At 41.2% G+C, this 25975-nt stretch overlaps 1 protein-coding gene across 3 annotated transcripts in view; it reads right to left on the bottom strand.

Annotated features, from left to right (window-relative positions):
- Positions 1-19786, bottom strand: part of gdpd2 (glycerophosphodiester phosphodiesterase domain containing 2) — a 166443-nt gene extending 146657 nt beyond the window's left edge. Inside the window, exon 1 of one of the 3 annotated variants that reach the window (XM_060927743.1) lies at positions 19700-19786. The gene's annotated coding sequence lies outside the window, so the exon portion shown is untranslated. Of the gene's footprint in view, positions 1-16921; positions 17097-19699 lie in introns of those variants that run through there. The other 2 variants (XM_060927746.1, XM_060927741.1) reach the window with 2 other exon arrangements.
- Between the last annotated feature and the right edge of the window lie 6189 nt (positions 19787-25975).

The raw sequence follows: 25975 nt of genomic DNA, 5'->3' as shown, positions 1-25975 counted from the left end.
TCTGTGTTTACATCCCTCCGAGGGCAGACGCAGACGTTGCATGTGAGAGGATTCACTCTGTCACAGCAAGGCTGCAGACACAGCACCTTGAGGCATTCATGATCATTTCTGAGGACGTTAATCATGCTACTTTGGATTCTACTTTGGCTGCTTTTTACCAGGTTGTGGACTGTCCAACAAGGAACAACAGGACAATTGGCTTGCTGTATGTTAATGTGAGGGATGCATACAGAGTCACACCTCTCCCCCCACTAGGGAAGTCTGACCACAACCTGGTTCGTCTACAGCCGAAGTACACCCTCCTGGTCCAAAGGCAGCCTGCAACAACTAGCTCCATCAGGAGGTGGTCCCCTGAAATGGAAGATGCCCTCAGAGACTGTTATGATACCACGGACTGGGATGTGCTGCTTAGCCCACACTGTGAGGACATAGAGGGGCTGACACACTGTCTGACGGATTACCTCAACTTCTGTGCAGACGTGGTCTCCCCCGAAAAGACTGTATGGTGTTACCCTAATAACAAGCCATGGGTAACACAGGAAGTCAAAGCTGTTCTCAACAGGAAGAAGGCCGCCTTCAGGAGCAGGGATAGGGAGGTGATGAAAGCAGCACAGCAGGAGGTGAAACGCTGCGTGAGGGAAGCTAAGGACAGCTACAGGAGAAAGGTGGAGCAGAAACTGAAGGAGAACAGCATGAGGGAGGTCTGGGAAGGTGTGAAAACCATCACAGGCCACAACACAAAGACCAGAGTTGTAGGGGGGACAGTGGAGAGGGCAAACAAGCTGAATGACTTTTTCAACCGGTTCAACCAGCCCACGTCCACCCCACCCTCCCCCTCACTGCAGCCATCTCTCCTTCTTCCCACAACACACCTCCCCCCAGTCATCGCAGCAGCCCCCTCCTCCTCCCCCACCTCAACACAGACTCCTCCATGCATCACTGCAGACCAGGTCAGAGGTCAACTGAGGAAGTTCACCCCAGGAAAACAGCAGGCCTGGACAAAGTGTGTCCCCGACTACTGAAGACCTGCGCTGCTGAACTGGGTGAACCACTCCAACACATCTTCAACCTCAGCCTGCAGCTGGGGAGAGTGCCCACCCTCTGGAAGACATCATACATCGTTCCAGTTCCCAAGAAGAACCGGCCCAGCGAGCTAAACGACTTCCGACTGGCGGCACTCACTTCACATCTGATGAAGACATTGGAGCAGCTCTTCCTCAGCCTCCTCAGACCCCAGGTGCAACACGCCCAGGACTATCTGCAGTTTGCGTACCAGGTAGGTGTTGGTATGGAAGATGCCATCCTCTACCTGCTACACCAAGCCCACTCGCATCTGGATAAGGGAAATGGCACAGTGAGGATCCTCTTCTTGGACTTCTCGAGTGCTTTCAAAACCATCTAGCCCCTTATGCTTCAGGAGAAACTGAACAGGATGCGAGTGGACCCCTGCCTGGTCACCTGGATCTCCAGCTACCTCACCGACAGGCCGCAGTACGTCAGGCTGAAAGACATTATGTCTGACACTGTGATTAGCAGCACCGGAGCACCCCAGGGCACGGTGCTGGCCCCTCTTCTCTTCGCCCTGTACACTGTGGACTTCTGCTACAACTTGGAGCTGTGTCACATTCAGAAGTTTGCCGATGACACAGCCACCGTGGGGTGTATCAGGGATGATAGAGAGGAGGAGTATAGGAGTCTGGTGAGGGACTTTGTCGTTTGGTGCAACAGGAACCATCTGCAGCTCAACACCTCGAAGACCAAGGAACTGGTCATTGACTTTGGGAGGTCCAGACCAAGGTCATGACCAGTTCTGATTGAGGGAGTCGAGGTGGAGGCTGTGGATTCCTACAAGTACCTCAGGCTGTGGCCGGACAGCAAGCTGGACTGGACTTGCAACACCAGCCACCTGTACAGGAAGGGACAGAGCAGGCTGTACTTCCTGAGGAGGCTGTGGTCCTTTAACATCTGCAGGAAACTCCTGTGGATGTTTTATCAGTCCGTGGTCGCCAGTGTCCTGTTTTACACCGTGGTGTGCTGGGGGGGGCAGCACATCCAAGAAGGACACATCCAGGCTGGACAAACTGATCAGGCGGGCCGGCTCTGTGGTCGGCATGAAGCTGGACTCTCTGGTGACGGTGGCAGAGAAGAGGACTATGGACAAACTACTGAACATCATGGACGATGCCAGTCACCCTCTGCACACCGTCATCAGCAACCAGAGGAGCCTGTTCAGTGACAGAATGCTCCTTCCCAAGTGCAGGACGTACAGACTTAAAAACTCCTTTGTCCCTCACACCATCAGACTGTACAACTCCTCTCTGGGGGGGAGGAGGGGTAACAGGAGGACAGAGGACGGGAAGAAGCAGTAGCCTAGCCTGACTAAAAGCAATACTGGACAATGTGCAATATAAATGTGCAATATAATGTGCAATACCTCTCCTGCTGGACTTTTACTTCTTGTCATATCTAATTTTTTATATTTGTGTAAATACTTAATTTATCTAGAAGTTTTCTCTATTTTCTATTCTCTGTTTATCCTGTAATGGTGCTGTTGGAATTTTTTCATTTCCCTGAGGGAACCCTCCCAAAGGGATCAATAAAGTTTAATCTAATCTAATCTAATCTAATCTAATCTAATCTAATCTAATCTAATCTAATCTAATCTAATCTAATCTGTAGAAATTGTTGTGTGTGGGAAACCCCAGGAGATCAGCAGTTTCTGATATACTCAAACCAGTCCATCCGGCACCAACACCCATGCCACAGCGAAAGTCACAGAGATCACAATTTTTCTCATTCTGATGTTTGAAGTGAACATTAACTGAAGCTCTTGATTTGTATCTGCATCATTTTATGCATTGTGCTGCTGTCAAGGGATTGGCTGATTAGAGAATTGCATAAAACAGCAGGTGTATGGGTGCACCTAATAAAGTAGCCGGTGAGTATATATTACCCTAGATTATAATATGACAGAAAAAGGTACAAATAACAACTAGGTCACATTTTAGACCTTAGATATCCACTTTTGTTCAATCATTGTTAACACTTTTGCATCACTAAATCTATAATGACACTTTAAACCACTGGTATCAGGCACAGGGACACTGATTAGCACATGCTGTCTTAGCACCCAACACTTAACATCTTCACTTGGCCAGCAGAATGCCTTTGTTGGGCCAGTAGGGTGAAGGAACCTTGCTTCAAAAGTCATCATATTCAGCTTCGGAGGAGACTGAAATGATATCTGCTATCCACCAGTATCCATCATACAGACAAGCTATATACTGGCCGGGACTTCTCAAGTGTGGTTTCAGGTTGGCAAATATACATATACATGAAACCAATTTAATAAAACATAAAATTTGCACCATCATAGTCCAATTCATGCTGTTCTTTTGATGTATTTCACCACTGAAGAAATTTAGTCTGTAGGCATGATGTTCCTCTGTGGTCTGGTAACACATACAAAAAAAGCTCAATAATGTCACAAAAAGCTACAATCAGCAGACCAGGCAGGCCACCAAAAGTAAGATAAAAACAAAAAAAGCCAGTACTTTGGCATCAGATACAGAAATGTATACAGAGCTGAACATTATTGAAACTAGGTACATTCAGTTGTTAATATATCTAACTTGATATCTTCAGTGTTTCAAAGAGGTGCTATATAAAGCTGATCTTAACTCTCATTTATACATCACAAAGAAGGAAAAAAAATCAATGTTAATTACAAATACAGTTATAAAATGTGCATGAATAAGCATTGAATGTCATTTATATCTACAATTCTCAATCAAAATAAAGTAATAAAAGAATTTTCTAATCCCCTCTTTGTGCTCTGTAGGCCTTTGTATTTCTAAGTAGGGCCTACTAGTGTCTATATGAAATAATATAAAATGATTATTTCGATTAGTATTCACAGCTTTCGAGGCTAACCTCAAAAAAAAAACTGAGAGCCACATCCAATAAACAATTCCAGTTAATTGAATTGAAATTGACACTTGCGTTTCTGATCTCCTGTTTAAAATATCACTCCGACCACTAAGATCTCAAGATTTTTCTTCAAAACAACTACAGTTATATTCTAAAATAGTTATTTATTTACATGAATCCGTTTGATTTGAAAAAATAAGTTGGTAAAGCTATGAAAACTCACTTCAAAACCTCCTGTGAAGCACAACATTAAAACTAGCTGACAGAAAATATTGCTGAATACTTCACCAAAAACAGTGAGAGCAAGTGAACATCCCTATAAAAGTTATCTGATTGATATTCACGAGTAATCCAGTCAGAAACCAATCAGAAGAGAGAGAGCCTAACTACTTTCCCGTGACTCAAAAAGCACAGGCGGTTTTCCAACATCAAGCGAGCAGAGTTTTTACTCTGTTGTGCCAACTTCAACCTGCCGTTACTCCCAAAGTACTGAAAAGGGGTGGGTTTCTCGATAACGTTGCCCTTTAGAGTTAAAGAGAGAGTTGAGAGACTCTCTTAAGCAACGAACGTTGTCTCTGTATATGGTTTTCCCCGAACTCACTCGTGAGAAGTCTAAAGATCAACAGGACGAAGAGCATCTTTGCAACGTGCGTCCCCAATATAGGCATTAGTAGTTATTAAATCCAGTCAATAAGGTCACATGGCATAAATTTTTCATCAAACTCTAATGAAATATAAAGTGTTTAAAATAAGATAATATATAGTATCATCTGGAAGCATTACATATATAATGTGGTAATTAATTAATGAAACTATTTTATGTTTTTGGCTATTTTTTTTTTCCAAGTGTGTTTTTAATTAAATGAACAAATGTTCACATGAAAGAATGAGCAAATAATAAGCTAAATAATTAGGTAAATCTGTTCCCCTTGCTCACGCATTTCACTGTTATCCCCCAGTCATGCAGTCAGGATTATTTCAACTGTTATCCACAATGCCAAGTGGGCAATGTTCTCCCTTATAAGCGTGCATGCGCACAGAGAGAGACAGAACGAGAGAGAGAGAGAGGTTTTGATCTGTGTGTATTGTGTACCTAAGGAGGTTGAATTGACCTCCTTATATATAGGTCAATTCAACCTCCTTAGGTACACAATACACACAGATCAAAACAACTCTCTCTCTCTCGCACACGTGCGCACACACACACACACACAATGTTAGAGGTGCAGAAATGTGTCTCATTTATGGCACTAAATTAGTTAATCACTTGCCTAATAGAGTTAAATTTGATTAAAATGTAGCGGTATAAATGTCTCATCTCATCTCATTATCTCTAGCCGCTTTATCCTTCTACAGGGTCGCAGGCAAGCTGGAGCCTATCCCAGCTGACTACGGGCGAAAGGCGGGGTACACCCTGGACAAGTCGCCAGGTCATCACAGGGCTGATACATAGACACAGACAACCATTCACACTCACACCTACGGTCAATTTAGAGTCACCAGTTAACCTAACCTGCATGTCTTTGGACTGTGGGGGAAACCGGAGCACCCGGAGGAAACCCACGCGGACATGGGGAGAACATGCAAACTGCGCACAGAAAGGTCCTCGCCGGCCACGGGGCTCGAACCCAGGACCTTCTTGCTGTGAGGCGACAGCGCTAACCACTACACCACCGTGCCGCCCCGCGGTATAAATGTGACATTCCGATATCCATATATAATTCCATAACATATTTAAATATATTCATAGTGTTTTGCATATATTTATTTAATAATTAACTCGATGTACTTGCAATTTACAAGAAAAATTATTGAACACCATCAGCAGATTCAGCTGCGATCCCTCTTTGCTTTGAATGAGTGGTCCAGGTCTCTCGTAAATTCTGAGCAAATTAAAGGACTACTTGGGCTATGATGCTGTTCGGGAAAACCATGTTAGCTTGACGATGGCTCTTAAGAGGTCATTTAAGACTCTCTTGGCCTTAAGAGGCTTTCGGGAAACCCACCCCAGATCTTAACGAGATAAATTTCTTTGGAAAGCAGAAATTATAAGCTTTTTAATTAGATTAGATTAGATTAGATTAGATTAGATTAGATTAGATTAGATTAGATTAGATAAAACTTTATTGATCCCTTTGGGAGAGTTCCCTCAGGGAAATTAAGATTCCAGCAGCATCATTACAGATAAACAGAGAAAAGAAATAGAGAAAATTTCTAGATAAATTAAAATAAATTAAGTATTTACATATACAAATACAAAAGAATAAGATATGGGGAAGAGAGGAAGGGGGAGGGGGGAAAGGGGGAGAAGTGGGGTTAGGGTAAGTGTGTGTGTGTGGGGGGGGGGAGCAGGAAAGATATTGCACTTTATATTGCACATTATATTGCACATTGTCCAGTATTGCTTATTGTTAGGCTAGGCTACTGCTCCTTCCCATTCTCTGTCCTCCTGTTACCCCTCCTCCCCCCCATAGAGGAGTTGTACAGTCTGATGGCGTGAGGGACAAAGGAGTTTTTGAGTCTGTTTGTCCTGCACTTGGGAAGGAGCATTCTGTCACTGAACAGGCTCCTCTGGTTGCTGATGACAGTGTGCAGAGGATGACTGGCATCGTCCATGATGCTCAATAGTTTGTCCATAGACCTCTTCTCTGCCACCGTCACCAGAGAGTCCAGCTTCATGCTGACCACAGAGCCGGCCCGCCTGATCAGTTTGTCCAGCCTGGATGTGTCCTTCTTGGGTGTGCTGCCCCCCCCCAGCACACCACAGTGTAAAACAGGACACTGGCGACCACAGACTGATAGAACATCCACAGGAGTTTCCTGCAGATGTTAAAGGACCGCAGCCTCCTAAGGAAGTATAGCCTGCTCTGTCCCTTCCTGTATAAGTGATTGGTGTTGCAAGTCCAGTCCAGCTTGCTGTCCAGCCACAGCCTGAGGTACTTGTAGGAATCCACAGCCTCCACTTCGACTCCCTCAATCAGAACTGGTCGTGACCTTGGTCTGGACCTCCCAAAGTCAATGATCAGCTCCTTGATCTTCGAGGTGTTGAGCTACAGATGGTTTCTGTTGCACCACACAGCAAAGTCCCTCACCAGGCTCCTATACTCCTCCTCTCTGTCGTCACTGATACACCCAACGATGGCTGTGTCATCGGCAAACTACTGAATGTGACACAGCTCCGAGTTGTAGCAGAAATCCGCGGTGTACAGGATGAAGAGAAGAGGGGCCAGCACCATGCCCTGGGGTGCTCCGGTGCTGCTAATTACAGTGTCAGACGTGATGTCCTTCAGCCTGACATACTGCGGCCTGTCATTGAGGTAGCTGGAGATCCAGGTGACCAGGCAGGGGTCCACTCGCATCCTGTTCAGTTTGTCCTGAAGCAATAGGGGCTGGATGGTGTTGAAGGCACTCGAGAAGTCCAAGAAGAGGATCCTCCCCAGAGTTCAGCAATGACAGATTTGGAAACTTAAATGAGCATCTATAGGCACAATTTTCACAGCGTGGCCAGCGACCATCTGATGTGCCTACTTTATGTGAAACCATTCACGGCACTCGCGCGAGAGTCCGCTTGGCACATGCTCTGTCCGGAGCGTGCCTGAAAGTCTATCTGATGCACGTGCCAAAGCACACAGGTGTGACACTCTTGCACAAAATTTGGCATAAGATACATAAATATCTTATGCCAAATTATTATGGCACATTACAATAAATAAAGAAAAAATCAGAGTCCTCGTCTCCAATTTACGAGTCCTAATGCAATTAATGCATGAGTCTGTGTCCAAGTCTGAGCCATCCGTACTCAAGTCCAAGTCGAGTCACGAGTCCTTAAAATTAGGGCACGAGTCGGACTTGAGTCCGAGTCCTGGACTCGAGTACTATAAGCCTGACTTATCCCGCATTCCAAATTATTATGCAAATTGGATTTAAGTGTCATAAAGATTTAATTTTTTGTTTTTCAGTTAAACTCATGGATGGTATTGTGTCTCAGGGCTCTTTGGATCACTGAAATCAATCTCAGACGCCTGTGATAATTAGTTTGCCAGGTGAGCCCAATTAAAGGAAAACTACTTAAGAAGGACGTTCCACATTATTAAGCAGGCCACAGGTTTCAAGCAATATGGAAAAGAAAAAGGATCTCTCTGCTGCCGAAAAGCGTCAAATAGTGCAACGCCTTGGACAAGGTATGAAAACATTAGATATTTCACAAAAACGTAAGCATGATCGTCGTACTATGAAGAGATTTGTGGCTGATTCAGATTCGTTCAAATAAAGGCATAATGAGGAAGGTTTCTGCCAGACAAATTCATCAGATTAAGAGAGCAGCTGCTAAAATGCCATTACAAAGCAGCAAACAGGTATTTGAAGCTGCTGGTGCCTTTGGAGTTCCGCGAACCTCAAGGTGTAGGATCCTCCAGGGGCTTGCAGTTGTGCATAAACCTACTATTCAGCCACCCCAACCAATGCTCACAAGCAGAAACGGTTGCAGTGGGCCCAGAAATACATGACGACTAATTTTCAAACAGTCTTGTTTACTGACGAGTGCCATGCAACCCTGGATGGTCCAGATGGATGGAATAGTGGATGGCCACCATGTCCCAACAAGGAGCATCCATCAGCAAGGAGGTGGCGGAGTCATGTTTTGGGCCGGAATCATGGGGAGAGAGCTGGTAGGCCCCTTTAGGGTCCCTGAAGGTGTGAAAATGACCTCAGCAAAGTACCGTATATAGAGTTTCTGACTGACCACTTTCTCCCATGGTACTAAAAGAAGAACCGTGCCTTCCATAGCAAAATCATCTTCATGCATGACAATGCACCAACTCATGCTGCAAAGAATACCTCTGTGTCATTGGCTGCTATGGGCATAAAAGGAGAGAAACTCATGGTATGGCCCCCATCCTCCCCTGACCTCAACCCTACTGAGAACCTTTGGAGTATCCTCAAGCAAAAGATCTATGAGGGTGGGAGGCAGTTCACATCAAAACAGCAGCTCTGGGAGGCTATTCTGGCATCCTGCGAAGAAATTCAAGCAGAAACTCTCCAAAAACTCAAGTTCAATGGATGCAAGAATTGTGAAGGTGATATCAAAGAAGGGGTCCTATGTTAGCATGTAACTTGGCCTGTTATGATTTTTTTTGATTGAATAGCTTTTGATTTCAGTAAATATGACCTCCTAATGCTGCAAATTCAACAAATGACAATTTTCAGTTCTTTACAGCCTATAAAATGTTTTGAAACTCTGTTGTGCATAATAATTTGGAACAGTGCATTTTGAGTTTTTTTTATTTTTGAAAAAATACTGTTATAATTGGGAGGTTTGTTCAATAAAATTTGATTTACATTCTAATGGTTGATGACTTGAAAATTATACTGACTGTCATTTACATCAATGTATTTATTATTTGTGTATTATTTTTGTTTTGTACAATTGGAGAGTGAAAAAAGAAAAGGAACACCATGCAAAAGTTTGGGCACCCCAATACATTTGAGTTCTCAGGTAACTTTTACCAACGTTCCAGACCTTAATTAGCTTATTGAGCTGTGGCTTGTTCAAATTCTTTGTTAGGAAAGGTCAGATGATGCAGATTTCAAAGCTGTATAAATTCTCTGACTCCTCAAACTTGTCCCTAAAATCAACAGCCATGGGCTCCTCTAAGCAACTCTCTTGCATTCTGAATAATAAAATAATTGATGCTCACCAAGCAGGAGAAGGCTACAAGAACGTAGCAAAGTGTTTTCAGGTAGCTGTTTCCTCAGATTGTAATGTTATTAAGAAATGGCAGTTAACAGAAACAGTGGAGATCAAGGTGAGGTCTGGAAGATGAAGAAAACTTTCTGAAAGAACTGCTCGTTGGATTGCTAAAAACGCAAATAAAAAACCCTGTTTGACTGCAAAAGACCTTCAGAAAGATTTAGCAGACCTGGAGTGGTGGTGCACTGTTCTACAATGCAGCGACACCTGAACAAATACATTAGATAGATTAGATTAGGGGGCGGCACGGTGGTGTAGTGGTTAGCGCTGTCACCTCACAGCGGAGTTTGCATGTTCTCCCCGTGTCCGTGTGGGTTTCCTCCGGGTGCTCCGGTTTCCCCCACAGTCCAAAGACATGCAGGTTAGGTTAACTGGTGACTCTAAATTGACCGTAGGTGTGAATGTGAGTGTGAATGGTTGTCTGTGTCTATGTGTCAGCCCTGTGATGACCTGGCGACTTGTCCAGGGTGTACCCCGCCTTTCGCCCGTAGTCAGCTGGGATAGGCTCCAGCTTGCCTGCGACCCTGTAGAAGGATAAAGCGGCTAGAGATAATGAGATGAGATGAGATAAAGGGAATGAGTCATCTTTAACTTTATGCCTTTTGGAGATCATTTCATCTTCAACTTGCTTAACTGTTCACAGTAATAGCAATTTTGACCAGGGGTGCCCAAACTTTTGCATACCACTGTATATTGCCATATGTAAGGGAATGAGTTGAATTATCGCCCCTTTGAAGCATCAGACCGGGATTATTTTCCTTCATGCACACCTTCAGATGGTATACTGCAACTGTGTAAGGTTGCATCAAACTCCATCAAACTGTTTAGGAGGAGTTGCGCTTACAAGACACTAGGACAGATGGACGGACAGGGTGATTCCTATATATATATCCCTCACCCCCCAACTTTGCGGGAGGTATAACAAACACCACGTGATGTAACATTTACTCATATTACTTATTTCATATCTATGACTTCTGACAGCTAAAGTCATCTTCTGTGGTGTGCTACTGTAAGTGAACACTGACATTCCAGGCATGCAGCAACACAAACGGAAATTTGATAACGTTTGGGGTACAATGTGCTTTAGTAACATGACTGTCCAACACTGACTGGCAGCCTGAGTACATACCTGCAGGTTTGTAAATGAAAAAATACATTGAATACAATGTTGAAAATAACGCGATCTTTGCATCATTCTTTCATCTCACGTTGCGAGCTGTTGAGATGTTGGACAATGATTAGGCCAAATCAGCTTTATCCGGCAGTGTATGGATAGCGGCTCAACATCTTACCCTAGTCAACCAATGCAGATCACTCTATTCTTGTTGTCTTACTGCTCATCGGCCAAAATATTTCTAAGTAAAAGGCGTTGTGGATGATGAATTGCAAAAATGTCAACGATCTTGTCAATGTCGATCGCTCTGCCGTAGTGTATTCTTCCACGTTTTCTTGATGTTGTGTTCTAGAAACAGTACACTAAAACTTAGCTTCGAAGCCACAAAATGCAACTTTGATGGAAAAAATATAATAAATTGCTCACCTCTCTTCACGTCAAAAGGAGGAGGAAAGTTTCACTTGTTTTGACATGGCAAATTATTAACATGAGGAAATACTTGTAATTCACAACTAAAAAGACTAGCTACACTGGCAGCTTGACCATGCTTTCTAGTGCGATCGTGTTGCACTTGCGCAGAACTGGGTTTTCACACCCAAACCACAGGAAGTCCATACAAGGTTATAGAAACCTAATGACATTGAGGTGACAATCTAGTTTAAAAAAAAGTTTGAAAAATTACAGTGGCTGCTTTTCTAATATTCTTATGTGGCTACTGAAAAAAATGTATCGTCCGACGGGGGGGGGTGTCATGGGCACCCCAGGACCCCCTCCTAGCTACGCCCCTGGTGTCGGTGCCTTACAGTCAACAAATTTTCTGTGCATTATTCCTACATATATAGAGATTGAAACTACCAAAATGGATACCATTAAAAGAATCAGTGACTGAATTTTTGGGTTCCTTTTTGACCAAAAACGCCATTTGGCACAACGACGGACACATTATTAAAGAACTGCAAAATTTTTGCCAGGTGATAAATGACTCCTTTATAGGCATACTAGTGCATCTCAAAAAATTAGAATATTGTGAAAAAGTTCAATATTTTCCATCAGTTATTTAAGAAAGTGAAAATGTTATATATTATAGACTCATTACACAGAAAAATGCTTGAAACATTTTAGTTTATTTTAATTAGTATGGCATACAGTACAAAAACAAAAAAAACCCTCAAAATATTAGAATATTTCATTTCGAGTAAGACAGTATGAACACAGTGTATCTCTCGGTCTAGTTCAGTACACACAACCACAATCATGGGGAAGACTGCTGACTTGACTGCTGTCCAGAAGATGATCACTGATGCCCTCCACAAGGAGGGTAAGCCACAAAAGGTCATTGCTGAAAAGGGTGGCTGGAAAAGGTGCACAAGCAACAGGGATGGCCGCAGTCTTGAGAGGATTGTCAAGAAAAGTTGATTCAAGAACTTGGGAGAGCTTCACAAGGAGTGGACTGAGCCTGGTGTCAGTGTATCAAGACCCATCATGAACAGACATCTTCAAGAAAGGGGATACAACTTTCGCATTCCTAAGCTCAAGCTACTCCTGAGCCAGAGACAATGTCAGAAGTGTCTTATCTGGGCTAAGGGGAGAAAGAAATGGACTGTTGCTCAGTGGTCCAAAGTCCTCTTTTCAGATGAAAGTACACTTTGCATTTAATTTGGAAATCACGGTTCTAGAGTCTGGAGGAAGAGTGGAGAGGCACAGAATCCAAGGTGTTTGAAGCCCAGTGTGAAGTTTCCACAGTCTGTGATGATTTGGGGTGCCATGTCATCTGCTGGTGTTGGTCCACTGTATTTTATCAAGTCCAAAGTCAACACAGCCATCTACCAGGAGATTTTAGAGCACTTCATGCTTCCAACTGCTGACAAGCTTTTTGGAGATGCTGATTTCCTTTTCCAGCAGGACTTAGCACCTACCCACAGTGCCAAAACTACTACCAAATGGTTTGCTGACCATGATATTACTGTGTTTGATTGGCCAGCCAACTTGCCTGACCTAAACCCCATAGAGAATCTATGGGGTTGTTAAGGTTTTGCTGGGATACGAACCCAGGTCGCTGGTGTGATAATCCAGCAAACCCCCACTAGGCCACCAGGGGGATGACTCAAGTGCAGAGGCGTGAAGCGAAAGTAGAGTATCAAAAAACAGTTTATTTACACTATATACAATCCAATGGAAAAAACAAAAAGAAAATCCAAAAGCTCAGAAGATAAACCAAAATAAAAATATCCAAAGGTTAAATGTCCAAAAACAAAAGGAAAGGCAAAATGCTGAAAGCTCAGAAGATCAAAAAGGTACAAAGTCCAAAGAAAACGAAAAATATCAAAAACACAAGGGTACAGGCAAGATACGTGAGACAGAGGAAACTAGCACAAGACAGCATAGCATAAAGACTCCATGACAAGGGAACAAACAGAGGGGTATTTATACACGAAACAATTAAGGAACAGGGCGGGGCAGGAAACAGGCAATCAAGACAAACACAAAACACAGTGGCGGCCTCTAGAGGCCAAAACAAACATGACAAGATAAACATAACAGTGGCCTCTGGAGGCCAAAACAGTCCCAGTCCTAACAGGGGTATTGTCAAGAGGAAGATGAGAAACACCCGACCCAAAAATACAGATACGCTGAAGGCCACTATCAAAGCAACCTGGGCTTCAATAACACCTCAGCAGTGCCACAGACTGATCACCTCCATGCCACACCGCATTGATACAGTAATTCATGGTAAAGGAGCCCCAACCAAGTATTGAGTGTATAAATAAATATCCTTTTTAGAAGTTGGACATTTCTGTATTGTAAATCCTTTTTTTTTATTCATCTTAGGGAATATTCTAATAATTTGAGCTACTGGATTTCCAATTTTCATGAGCTATAAGCCATAATCATCAAAATTAAAACAAAAAAGGCTTTAAATATTTAACTTTACATGTAATGAATATAGAATATATGAAAGTTTACCTTTTTGAATTAAATTATGAAAAAAGGAACTTTTTCATGGTATTCTAATTTTTTGAGATGCACTAATAAATTAAGCAGAGATACTACATTATCATTTCATATCAATCTTCTAGCACAAAATGAACTAGAAATGTGGGATTTTGTATGATGTTATATGTACAGTGGAACAGTATAACATGCCAAAACAGCCCTAAAATGGACCAAAAAGGCATAAAAAAAATGAAAGAATCAACATGGAAACAAAATGTAAAAAGTGTTCTCTGTGGTGATCTGATGACACTAATGTAAACATATAAGTTTAATACAAGAAACTGGACATATTTTTTTAAATACACCTGCATAACATCTTGTTTCTCCAAATGTGTACCCTGAGTGAAATAATGTCAATAGTTCATGAGTTTTGACTCTTGGTTTAGATGAGAATGTCGCATCTGCACTGTAAAAAAAAAAAGTTACGCCAACTTAAAAATTCAAGGCAACTTACTGCACAGGATTTTTGAGTTTATGTGACAACTAAGATTTTTAAGTTTTGAAGAAAATTGTGCCAACTTATACTTTTGGTCTCAGATAACTTAGCCTTCATATGCCCCTTTCCCACCAAATCAGTTCCAGGGCTGGTTCGGGGCCAGTGCTTAGTTTGGAACCGGGTTTTCTGTTTCCACTGACAAAGAACTGGCTCTGGGGCCAAAAAAACTGGCTCCAGGCTAGCACCAGCTCTTTGCTGGGCCAGAGGAAAGAACCGCTTATGTCAGCGGGGGGGCGGAGTTGTTAAGACCAACAATAATAGCAAGACCGCAAAAGGTTGCCATTTTTAAATTAGCGACAAGATATCATGGATGCAGTAAAGCAGCAGTCATCCATTATTGTTGTTGTTGTTGCTGCCTCTTCTTCTTCTTCTCCGTGTTGTTGTTGCTTCGATGTTCGCGCCAAGGTTTATGCAAACACAGCAACGTAACAGACGTATACAGTGATGTAATGACGTGGCTCCCCTTAGCACCCCGAGCTATGGAAAAGCAAACTGGTTCTCAGCTGGCTCGCAAGTTGAACGAGTTGTGAACCAGCACCAGCACTGGCCCCAAACCAGCCCTGGAACTGATTTGGTGGAAAGGGGGTATTATTCACACAAACTTAATTTTTTCAGTTTTACATGATAAGAATTCAACTTTAAGGCCACTAATCTTTCATCCAAGTAAAAACTTCAAAATTTGAGTTCAATTTTCTTTTTATCCCACAATAAAACAAATAACAATCCAGTTCAAATAGCATGTTTATTTTAACATGATGGTAGCAAAACTGCTATAAAACTGTAGTGGCAGTGCTTTTTTGTTAAGTCACACATTCACTTATTTTAAGCCTGAAGCTAACTTGACAAACGAAATGTGCAAACAATTCAGTACCAGCCAATTAAAATGCTACAAATGGCATACAATGGTGTATAATATGCATACAATGAACAAAGAGTGAATCTATTAAAACACATACATATTCAAAAGGTTGACAAATTGCAAACTGCACGTCATTACGAACAATACGCAGCACAATTTGGCACAAATGATGCAGGCTGTTGGGTGCGTAAGTATGTTTGAACTAACTGTCGGTTAGGTCCTGGCTCAAACTGATCTCACTCTTACCTTAAAAGCACTGCCACTACAGTTTTATAGCAGTTTTGCTACCATCATGTTAAAATAAACATGCTATTTGAACTGGATTGTTATTTGTTTTATTGTGGGATAAAAAGTAATTGAACTCAAATTTTGAAGTTTTTCCTTGGATGAAAGATTAGTGGCCTTAAAGTTGAATTCTTATCATGTAAAACTGAAAAAATTAAGTTTATGTGAATATGAAAGCTAAGTTATCTGAGACCAAAAGTATAAGTTGGCACAACTTTCTTCAAAACTTAAAAATCTTAGTTGTCACATAAACTAAAAAATCCTGTGCAGTAAGTTGCCTTGAATTTTTAAGTTGGCGTAACTTTTTTTTTACAGTGTGTGCTGCATTTTATCCTTCTTTATCTTGCCGTTTCTTTTTTAACGACTAGGGTTTGTATTAGGTGACTGCTTGAACAAGCTGACTAGGATCTGACATCCCATCCAGGGTCAGGTTAAAACTGTGCAGACTCAAAGATGTAATCTTTGGTTGGTAGAAGAGAGCAACTGGACTTGCTTGAAGATTCTTGAAAACGTTTCACCTCTCATCCGAAAGGCTTCCTCAGTTCTGTCTGACTAATAGGGAGTATCAGGTATTTATCTTCTCATGGAATCAGAATCAGAATTCTGATGGCTGCATTGTAGGTGGCTGATAAAAGATGTCTTAGACTCAAGGACACTGAACAGTAAAACACAAACAATAAAAGCAGAACAATAAAATAACAATAATAAAATAATAAGAAATCAATAATAATAATAACGTTATTAAAAATCAAAGAGAAAAAGCCAAGCTAAAGAGATGTGTTTTTAGCTGTTTTTTGAAAGAGGACAGTGTTGAGCATTGGCGCAACGCTAGTGGCAGGGCATTCCACAGCTTAGGGCCATTTACACTGAAAGCCCTGTCACCCATAGAACAGAGCCGAGAGTAAGGGACTGCTAATAGGTGGGCATCTGTGGAGCGAAGATTTAGAGGTAACTGATATGGAGTTAGGAGATTTGATAAATAGGGAGGGGCCAGGTTATGTAGGGATTTGTAAACAAGTAAGATAATAACTGTTTTTTATTGTTCAGTGTCCTTGGGTACCTTGAAAGGCGCATATAAATAAAATTTATTATTATTATTATTATTATTATTTAGACACCCACCTCTGTTATCTTTTATCAGCCACCTACAATGCAGCCATCAGAATTCGGATTCTATGATGATCCATGAGAGGATAAATACCTGATACTCCCTATTAGTCAGACAGAACTGAGGAAGCCTTTCGGATGAGAGGTGAAACGTTTTCAAGAATCTTCAAGCAAGTCCAGCTGCTCTCTTCTACCAACCACAGATTACTATGTATGACTGAGAATCTTCACAGACAAGACTCAAAGATGCTTTTTTCAGACCCGGTTTAATAAAAGAGAGAGAGAGAGAGAGAGAGAGAGAATTACAAAACTACAGATAATAGGGTCTAGGGTGAATGCAATCCGTTAAATAATTAAACATGAAAACAAAACAGAATCTTTTACCTTAGTATTGCAAGTAGAAGGAACTTGAACTTCGCCAACATGCCTTAATTCAGCACACATCACCTCCCGACATTCTCTGTGTGTGTGTGTGTGTGTGTGTGTCGCTGCAACAACATGTCGGGAGTTGAATGCTAATGGCAAATCATTGAAATTCCTCTGGGGAGGGCCGGCAACTTTCAGGAGCCCTGTTATCAACTGAAAACTTGAAAGAAAAAAAATATTTAAACCTGTGACTTAAAAACAGTCGCGTCTGAAACGACTAACGACAAAGAATTAGTTGTCGTTGTTCTTGCGCAAGTCTGGAAAGTCTGGAAATGTAGCCGACGGCATTTAAAATAATGTGACCAGATTTCTGAGAAGGAAACCGGGGACATTTTCGGTTCGGCGGTGAAAATATCATTAAAACATGTAATGTTTTCATCTTTGCAACACTGAAAAAAAAGTCATTGAATTTACTTAATTTTAATGCGTACATCGGTCCCACACAATCCAATTGTGTAAGCTTAAAATAACTTTAACCTTACACAATACTATCATTAAGGGGATGAAATCACTTTAAGCTTACACAATTGGATTGTGTGGGACCGATGTACGCATTAAAATTAAGTAAATTCAATGACTTTTTTTCAGTGAATAAAAAGAGGGGACATTTCTGGTTTTCATGTGTTTTGATCATGCTTTGCATAAAAAGTGTGATTTTCCTCACTGAGGGCACTGTAGGTCGATTCTGCAACTCCTGTATGTGAACATTAATTAAAGACAACGTGAAAATCTCTGGTATATATGTGCACATAGTTTAGATTTATAGACTGTTAAATTGCAGGCTAGCTGAAATAGATGTTTTAGACCCATCCCTTAGAGAAAAACCACATGAACTTCACATGTGATTTCTCACATGTGAAATATGTGGAAAATGTGTTTTGCACATGGGAAACATGTGGTTTTGGCCCAATTTTATGTGAATGTAAAACATGTGGGAATGTTTTACACATGTGGTAACATGTTTTACACATGTGCTCTACATGGTAACACGTTACAAAATCTGATACCATGTATTCTACACGTTACCACATGTGGTAACATGTGATCACGTGAAATACATGGGAAATTCATGTGTTTTTTTCTGTAAGGGAAGATATTAAATTAATTACCATATATGCCACTAGTAATGAACAATGCATTTAAAAATATACAAAACACACAACACAATTTAAATAAACAGTTTACTTCAATACAAGCAATTTCAAGGTATGGTAATTTGTTATTATTATTATTATTATTATTATTATTATTATTATTATTATTATTATTATTATTAAGGAAACAAATGATTCCCGATCTTCCATAGCCTAAATTGTAGCCATAGCTGAATTGACGGCCTTGCTTAAATGAGTAGCCTTAATCAAAATGTGTAGTCCGCTACACATCACAACAAATTATACAAATTACTGACACTTTGGTAACATTACCATAAGCCTGGAGCTTTACATAGCTGTGGGATAACACACCAATTTGTGTGTAAGTTAGCTTATGCTGTTGAACTGTTACAATTTTCCCTCAGCTGGATTTCTGTTACAGCAACGCTACAGCTGGCAACAACTTCAGCTGAGTGATTGGCGGTGCACTGAGCTTTCTCCTGCTAGCATCGGCCACAGTAGGCTACAGTTTGTTAGGTCAACTGCTACATCTCAACATAATGTGACAGGCAATGTTATGTCATATACAACATCGCAAAATGTAGCTTACACATTTAAAGGCTAAATAACATAGATGACAAAGTCACTTAAGCCTACAAGAAATGGTTCACCTGTCCAGAAGCGGATGAAGCGATCTCTCAAAGCTGAATGAATGACTTTAGGCAAAAATTCTAGCCCTCCACTAAAAAGTTGTTCCTCAGCTCCACCAATCAAAATACTGGAATGACTATCACCAGAGGTGTTCTAGAACATCTGTTATCGGCCTGAGCCTGTCTTAAAGTGATCCACAAAACAATATTCGAGGCATCTGCTGAAATCTGGTAGATGTTTTGGTCTGGGGGGGGTCTGTCTTTTTTTGGGGGGGTCTGTTGGTCATGGTTAAAAACGGGGACATTTCCGGGGACAGCTCCAGCCGGGGACAGGCCACCAAAAATGGGGACTGTCCCCAGAAAACGGGGACATCTGGTCACCCTAATTTAAAAGCATATAACGTTGACATTCAGGAAACATACTTCATAATGTATTCATATTATATTATGCTGTAAAATTAGAATGATGATAATAATAATGTCTAAATGTTCTTAATTCCCTTACGTTCAATAACACAACCTCTGTAATGCATTTCACATTTCATTCCATTGTCACTGATGACTTTAAAAACAAAAGCAGGAAAAGAGAAAGTTGAATATATACAAAGTATACAAATCAATATGGAAAAAAGGTCAAAATTTTATTATTTTCAAAAGTGCAAGAGTCATGTGATTTAAACTGAAAATGTCAGCTGTAGAACTGCATTCAACAAACAACCACTATACATGTCTCTCACACAAGAGCATTCCTTCTTTGCTGTAAATAGCTCATTTTAACAATTCAATCCTGGGTTTGTCAAGTACATTAATTTTCTATGCCACTTATCCATTGAGCGTCAAACCCAGAACCTGCTTGTTATGAGGCAACACTGCAAACACTGCACCACCATGCCACCCCAGCTGATCATATTTGATTACAAAAATATCTAACACACTTTTTCAAAGCAAGCATACACCACAAATATAGGACACCATACACACTTTCCACCTACTGGCATATTTATTAGGATGAATCTGTAGAACCAGAAAATCCATACAGGAAGAACAAATAATACTCCACATTCCCCAAACTGATCCAGGGAGGCTGGAGGTGAAAGGCTGTAATCCTACCTGCTGTGCCACTGTACAGCCTCAAGACTTTCACTAACACATATGCATGTTTGGATCGAAAGTCAGCAGGGTAGATCCCTTGTAATGATGTTGGCCCGATGACAAGAGAGATAGATATTACCAGTCAGAAGTTTGGATACACCTACTCATTCATAGGGTCTACCTTATAGAAAAATACTGAAGACATCAAAACTATGAAATATGCAACATATATGGAATTATGTGGGGGAAAAGTGTTATGTTTCATACATTAGATTCTTCAAAATAGCCACCATTTACCTTGATGCTTTGCACACTCTTGGCATTATCTTCAGCTTCATGAGGTAATCGCCTGGAATGCTTTTCAGTTAACAGGTGTGCCTTGTCAAAAGTTAATTAAGAAGACAAGAAATTCCACTAATGTATTTGAGACAAACAGTTTACAATAATACAACCTCGATTCCAAAAAGTTGGGACAAAGTACAAATTGTAAATAAAAACGTAATGCAATGATGTGGAAGTTTCAAAATTCCATATTTTATTCAGAATAGAACATAGATGACATATCAAATGTTTAAACTGAGAAAATGTATCATTTAAAGAGAAAAATTACGTGATTTTAAATTTCATGACAACAACACATCTCAAAAAAGTTGGGACAAGGCCATGTTTCCCACTGTGAGACATCCCCTTTTCTCTTTACCACAGTCTGTAAACGTCTGGGGACTGAGGAGACAAGTTGCTCAAGTTTAGGGATAAGAATGTTAACCCATTCTTGTCTAATGTAGGATTCTAGTTGCTCAACTTTTGTCATATCTTCCATTTTATGATGCGCCAAATATTTTCTATGGGTGAAAGATCTGGACTGCAGGCTGGCCAGTTCAGTACCCGGACCCTTCTTCTACGCAGCCATGATGCTGTAATTGATGCAGTATGTGGGTTGGCATTATCATGTTGGAAAATGCAAGGTCTTCCCTGAAAGAGACGTCGTCTGGATGGGAGCATATGTTGCTCTAGAACCTGGATATACCTTTCAGCATTGATGGTGTCTTTCCAGATGTGTAAGCTGCCCATGCCACATGCACTAATGCAACCCCATACCATCAGAGATGCAGACTTCTGAACTGAGCGCTGATAACAACTTGGGTCGTCCTTCTCCTCTTTAGTCCGAATGACACGGCGTCCCTGATTTCCATAAAGAACTTCAAATTTTCATTTGTCTGACCACAGAACAGTTTTCTACAGTCCATTTTAAATGACCCTTGGCCCAGAGAAGACGTCTGCGCTTCTGGATCATGTTTAGATACAGCTTCTTCTTTGAACTATAGGAGTTTTAGCTGGCAACAGCGGATGGCACGGTGAATTGTGTTCACAGATAATGTTCTCTGGAAATATTCCTGAGCCCATTTTTTGATTTCCAATACAGAAGCATGCCTGTATGTGATGCAGTGCCGTCTAAGGGCCCGAAGATCACGGGCACCCGGTATGGTTTTCCGGCCTTGACCCTTACGCACAGAGATTCTTCCAGATTCTCTGAATCTTTTGATGATATTATGCACTGTAGATGATGATATGTTCAAACTCTTTGCAATTTTACACTGTCGAACTCCTTTCTGATATTGCTCCACTATTTGTCGGCACAGAATTAGGGGGATTGGTGATCCTCTTCCCATCTTTACTTCTGAGAGCCGCTGCCACTCCAAGATGCTCTTTTTATACCCAGTCATGTTAATGACCTATTGCCAATTGACCTAATGAGTTGCAATTTGGTCCTCCAGCTGTTCCTTTTTTGTGCCTTTAACTTTTCCAGCCTCTTATTGCCCCGTTCCAACTTTTTTGAGATGTGTTGCTGTCATGAAATTTCAAATGAGCCAATATTTGGCATGAAATTTCAAAATGTCTCACTTTCGACATTTGATATGTTGTTTATGTTCTACTGTGAATACAATATCAGTTTTTGAGATTTGTAAATTATTGCATTCTGTTTTTATTTACAATTTGTACTTTGTCCCAACTTTTTTGGAATCAGGGTTGTAAAACAATAATTTAAAAAATACAGTAAACAGCCCTGTTTGACAACTGTAGTGATCCATATTATCTCAAGAACCACTCAAGTAAAGAGAAATGACAGTTCATCATTACTTTAAGTCATGAAATGTATCTTAATTAATAAAAGTAAAGAAAAAAACATTGAATTATGAGTGTAAACTTTTGACAGTTACTGTGTGTGTGTGTGTGTGTGTGTGTGTGCGCACACTCATTATGGACTCTATACTCTGGACCTCATAATGGTACTGTATAATCATTCAATATTCAGCAATAGAAATAGAGTATGTCTAATACGTGCCTGTTGGAGTTATTAATTTCAGTTCCACTTTTATGTTTTTTTTTTTTTAATGCCATGCATTTACTCAGACCAATTTTCCTCAAGCCACACGACAATCATTTGTGGAATCTGGAATCACTTGTTCAGTCAGCTGACTAAAAGTCAAACATGAGATGTTATAGTTGAATTACCGTATATTCAAACTGTGAAATTCATTCTGAAAGCCAGAGCTGATATAACATTTTCATATACGTTGAATTAGAAGGTGTGTCCAAGCTTATAATTGGTACTGTACCTGGTAGCATACACTCCTAGAAAAAAAGGGGTTAACTTTCTTCATGGATTCTACATGGAAATCTCCTCACTGCAAAGAAACCCTTCTGTAGGATTCTGAGATTCCACACAAGATATTGAGAGTTCCTCTAGAACCCTTTATAGGTCTAGATTTAAGCCCCCAGGTGGAATGTTCTCATACCATGGTATGTCCTGAGGATCCACTTCCCTGTAAATTACTCGGTTTCCCTTGTAGATGCAATTGTCCTCCTTACACAAGGCACCAAAATTATAGGTACAATACCAGTCCTCACACAAGGCACCAAAATTATGTGGGTGCAATGCTGTTATTAAATTAGTCTCATACAATCAGTCTCATACAATCAGTCTCACAAAATATCCATCCATCCATTATCTGTAGCTGCTTATCCTGTTCTATAGGGTTGTAGGCAAGCTGGAGCCTATCCCAGCTGACTATGGGCGAGAGGCGGGGTACACCCTGGACAAGTCGCCAGGTCATCACAGGACTGATCTCACAAAATATCAGTTCATTAATTTTACTAATCAATATTTCTATTAATTATTAAATTAATTAATGAATTACTCTAGTGATACACTAGATCAGTGAAGGCAATGTGAATTCTTTGATGGCAGAGGATAGCTTCAAGTAATACTGCAGTAAAACAGACAAGACACGGTTTCTTGTAAATATTTAATTTATTAAAATGACAAAATCAAGTGAGGATAATACTGATCAGGAACATTTAATAATATTAGCAGCAGTTTAACAATCAAGGCACAAAATGGTGATATGAGGTAGTAATATTATGTGTGTAAGTGCGTGTGAGTGTATGTACATAACCAGCCCTTATGTTACTGAAGTCTGAAATGCTAAGATGTGTATAATGGTGCATGGTAAGAATGTGTTAGAGCAAGAGAGAGATAAAAAGAGATTAGGAGGCGACTTCCGGTTGTGCGATGTGGTGTTAAGACGTATGAGCCTGAGCTCCGATACTTTCCAGTTTATAACTTAATGAAAGTGCCTTTACCTTTCACGCCTCTTACATTAGGAGTGATATTGGAATATACCAGTACTTTACAGCTATTTGCAGGACAAAGAGTAATGCGCAAGATGAGGAAAACCAGTGGAAGAACAACGCCGTCCCCGACTGACAAATCTGCTGCTAGCAACATGGCGGATAGTCCTCCGCTAACCACTGAGACACTGGTTGTGGAGCTTGAAAAACTCCGAAAAACAATGACTGATGAACTGACTACTCTGTTGAGCAGCTCGTTGGAGTCTGTGCGTTCTTCTGTGGAATCGATAGAGTCTACGCTAGTTACTCAGGCTGGTACAATCAGGGAAATGGAGTCTACCCTAACTGACCATAGCGACCGCGTTACGCAGCTCGAGCATGATATGTGCGTGCTTCAATCAACGGTGGAAACATTAATGGAGGAGAATGCTGCGCTCCAAACTAAGGTGGAAGATTTGGAATCTAGATCTAGGCGTCAAAACCTCCGTGTCCTGGGACTACCGGAGGGTACCGAGGGGAAGGACTGCAGAGACTTTATGGCCAAATTGTTCCATACCCTGCTGGGCGGGCTGTTGTCTGAACTACCTGTATTGGATCGTGCTCACAGGAGCTTACAGAATCAGCCCAACAAATGAGCAGCCCCACAGCCAGCCCAACGAGAAGCTCCGCGTGCTCTGATTGTTAGGTTTCATAGATTCCTTGAAAAGGAAACGGTGCTGAAGTGGGCAAAAGCGCACAAAGATATTTCATACGAGGGCCACCGAATCAGAATTTTCGAGGATTTCAGCGCAGCAGTGGTGAAGAAGCGCTCAGCCTTTAACGATGTCAAAGGGCTCCTCTACAAAAAAGGCGTCAAGTTTGGCATGATCTACCCAGCCCGTCTCCGTCTCACTTACAGGAACAGAGTACACACCTTCGACTCCCCTGCGGATGCAGAGGCATTCTACGAGCGACACATCTCAACCACTGACTGTATACAGCCACTGGTTCCAATTACGGAGGACTCATCTGCCGCGGACCCGTCCGATTAAGCAACGTGCTGAACGCAGGTGATAGCCAGCCTTTGTCTGGTTTATTTGTTAAGAAAGAACATTTAGGGGCTGAATGTTTACCCTGACATAGTGAACTGCAAAAGACTTTTCAGTTTTTCTCCCCTTTTGTGTTCTTATAATTTTTTAGCAGTCATTTTTCTCTTTGACGCTTAGTTTACTATGTGATCCAGAGGGGTTTATTTTTACTCAGATATCTGGGTTAAAGCAACTGGTGCTGGCAACACTGCAGTCTTTGAGGAGCAACGTCGCCATTTAGTGGCTATCTTGCTGTTTGCTTTTCAATGACGTGTTCTCTCTCCTTACAGCTCCATTTATTTCCTCACTTATTGATTATTTGCTGGTTCAATGTATAATGCCTTTTTAGTTCAGGAGCAGGATTAACACAACACAATTAATCGGATGCATGTTTACCATTTCTGGCTACTCGCCGCTCTGGCGGACGAGCTTCAGAATCATTTGTCTGTTATGTTTACTGTTTCAATTTTGGGGTTGTGGGGGTTGGGGGGTTGGGTGGTTTTTCTCTTAGGCCAATTGTCTCTTTTTGTGTAATTTTTCCTTCTTGTTTTTCTTTCTCTTTTATTTATTTTTTTATCTTCCTTTTAACTTTGTGTCACGAATCCCCATTTTTACTTAAATTGTCTCTGATACAGCTCCCATATGATTCATGTAGAACTAATTATCTCCAAGACTTGATATAGATGTCAACTTCCTCTACAATGCAAGGTGGGTCGAATAGGCACCCCATTAAAATAGTTACCTGGAATGTACGTGGGTTAGGTGGGCCAATTAAACGATGTAAAGTTCTCTCACACTTAAAGAGCCTTTCTACTGGTATAGCTTTTTTGCAGGAGACGCACTTACGCAGGGAAGATCAGGTGAGACTACGCAAACCTTGGGTTGGTCAGATTTTTCACTCCAATTTTAATAGTAAATCCAGAGGCGTGGCTATTTTAATTCATAAAAGAATCCAGTTTTCTCCTGACCAGATACACTCTGATCCCTGTGGCCGTTATATTATAGTTTCTGGCTTGCTCTTTAAAACTCCTGTGGTTTTGGCGAACTTATACGCACCAAACTGGGATTGCCCAAATTTCATGTCCACTGTTTTTTCTCATTTACCAAATTTGGATACTCATCAGCTAATCCTGGGTGGAGACTTTAACTGTGTCACTAACCCTGCTATTGACCGCTCTCAGTCTAAAACAGTAACACCATCAGCTATGTCTAAGGCGTTAAAAACTTTCATGGAACAAATTGGATGTGTTGACCCCTGGCGCTTTTTCCATCCCAGCGCGAAGGATTTCTCCTACTATTCTCCTGTCCATAAGGTTTACTCACGTATTGACTATTTTTTTATTGATAAATCTCTTCTACCTCTTGTTGGTACTACACAATACTCCGCCATTGTAATTTCTGACCACACCCCCCCACATTCTAGACCTGTGTTTACCATTAAGTTCCCTCAGTCATAAAGGTGGTTGGAGGCTTAAT

The sequence above is a fragment of the Neoarius graeffei genome, chromosome 8 (genome assembly GCF_027579695.1).
Source record: "Neoarius graeffei isolate fNeoGra1 chromosome 8, fNeoGra1.pri, whole genome shotgun sequence".
NCBI classification, from domain to species: Eukaryota; Metazoa; Chordata; class Actinopteri; order Siluriformes; family Ariidae; genus Neoarius; species Neoarius graeffei.
This window is presented reverse-complemented; position numbering and strand designations above follow the sequence as displayed.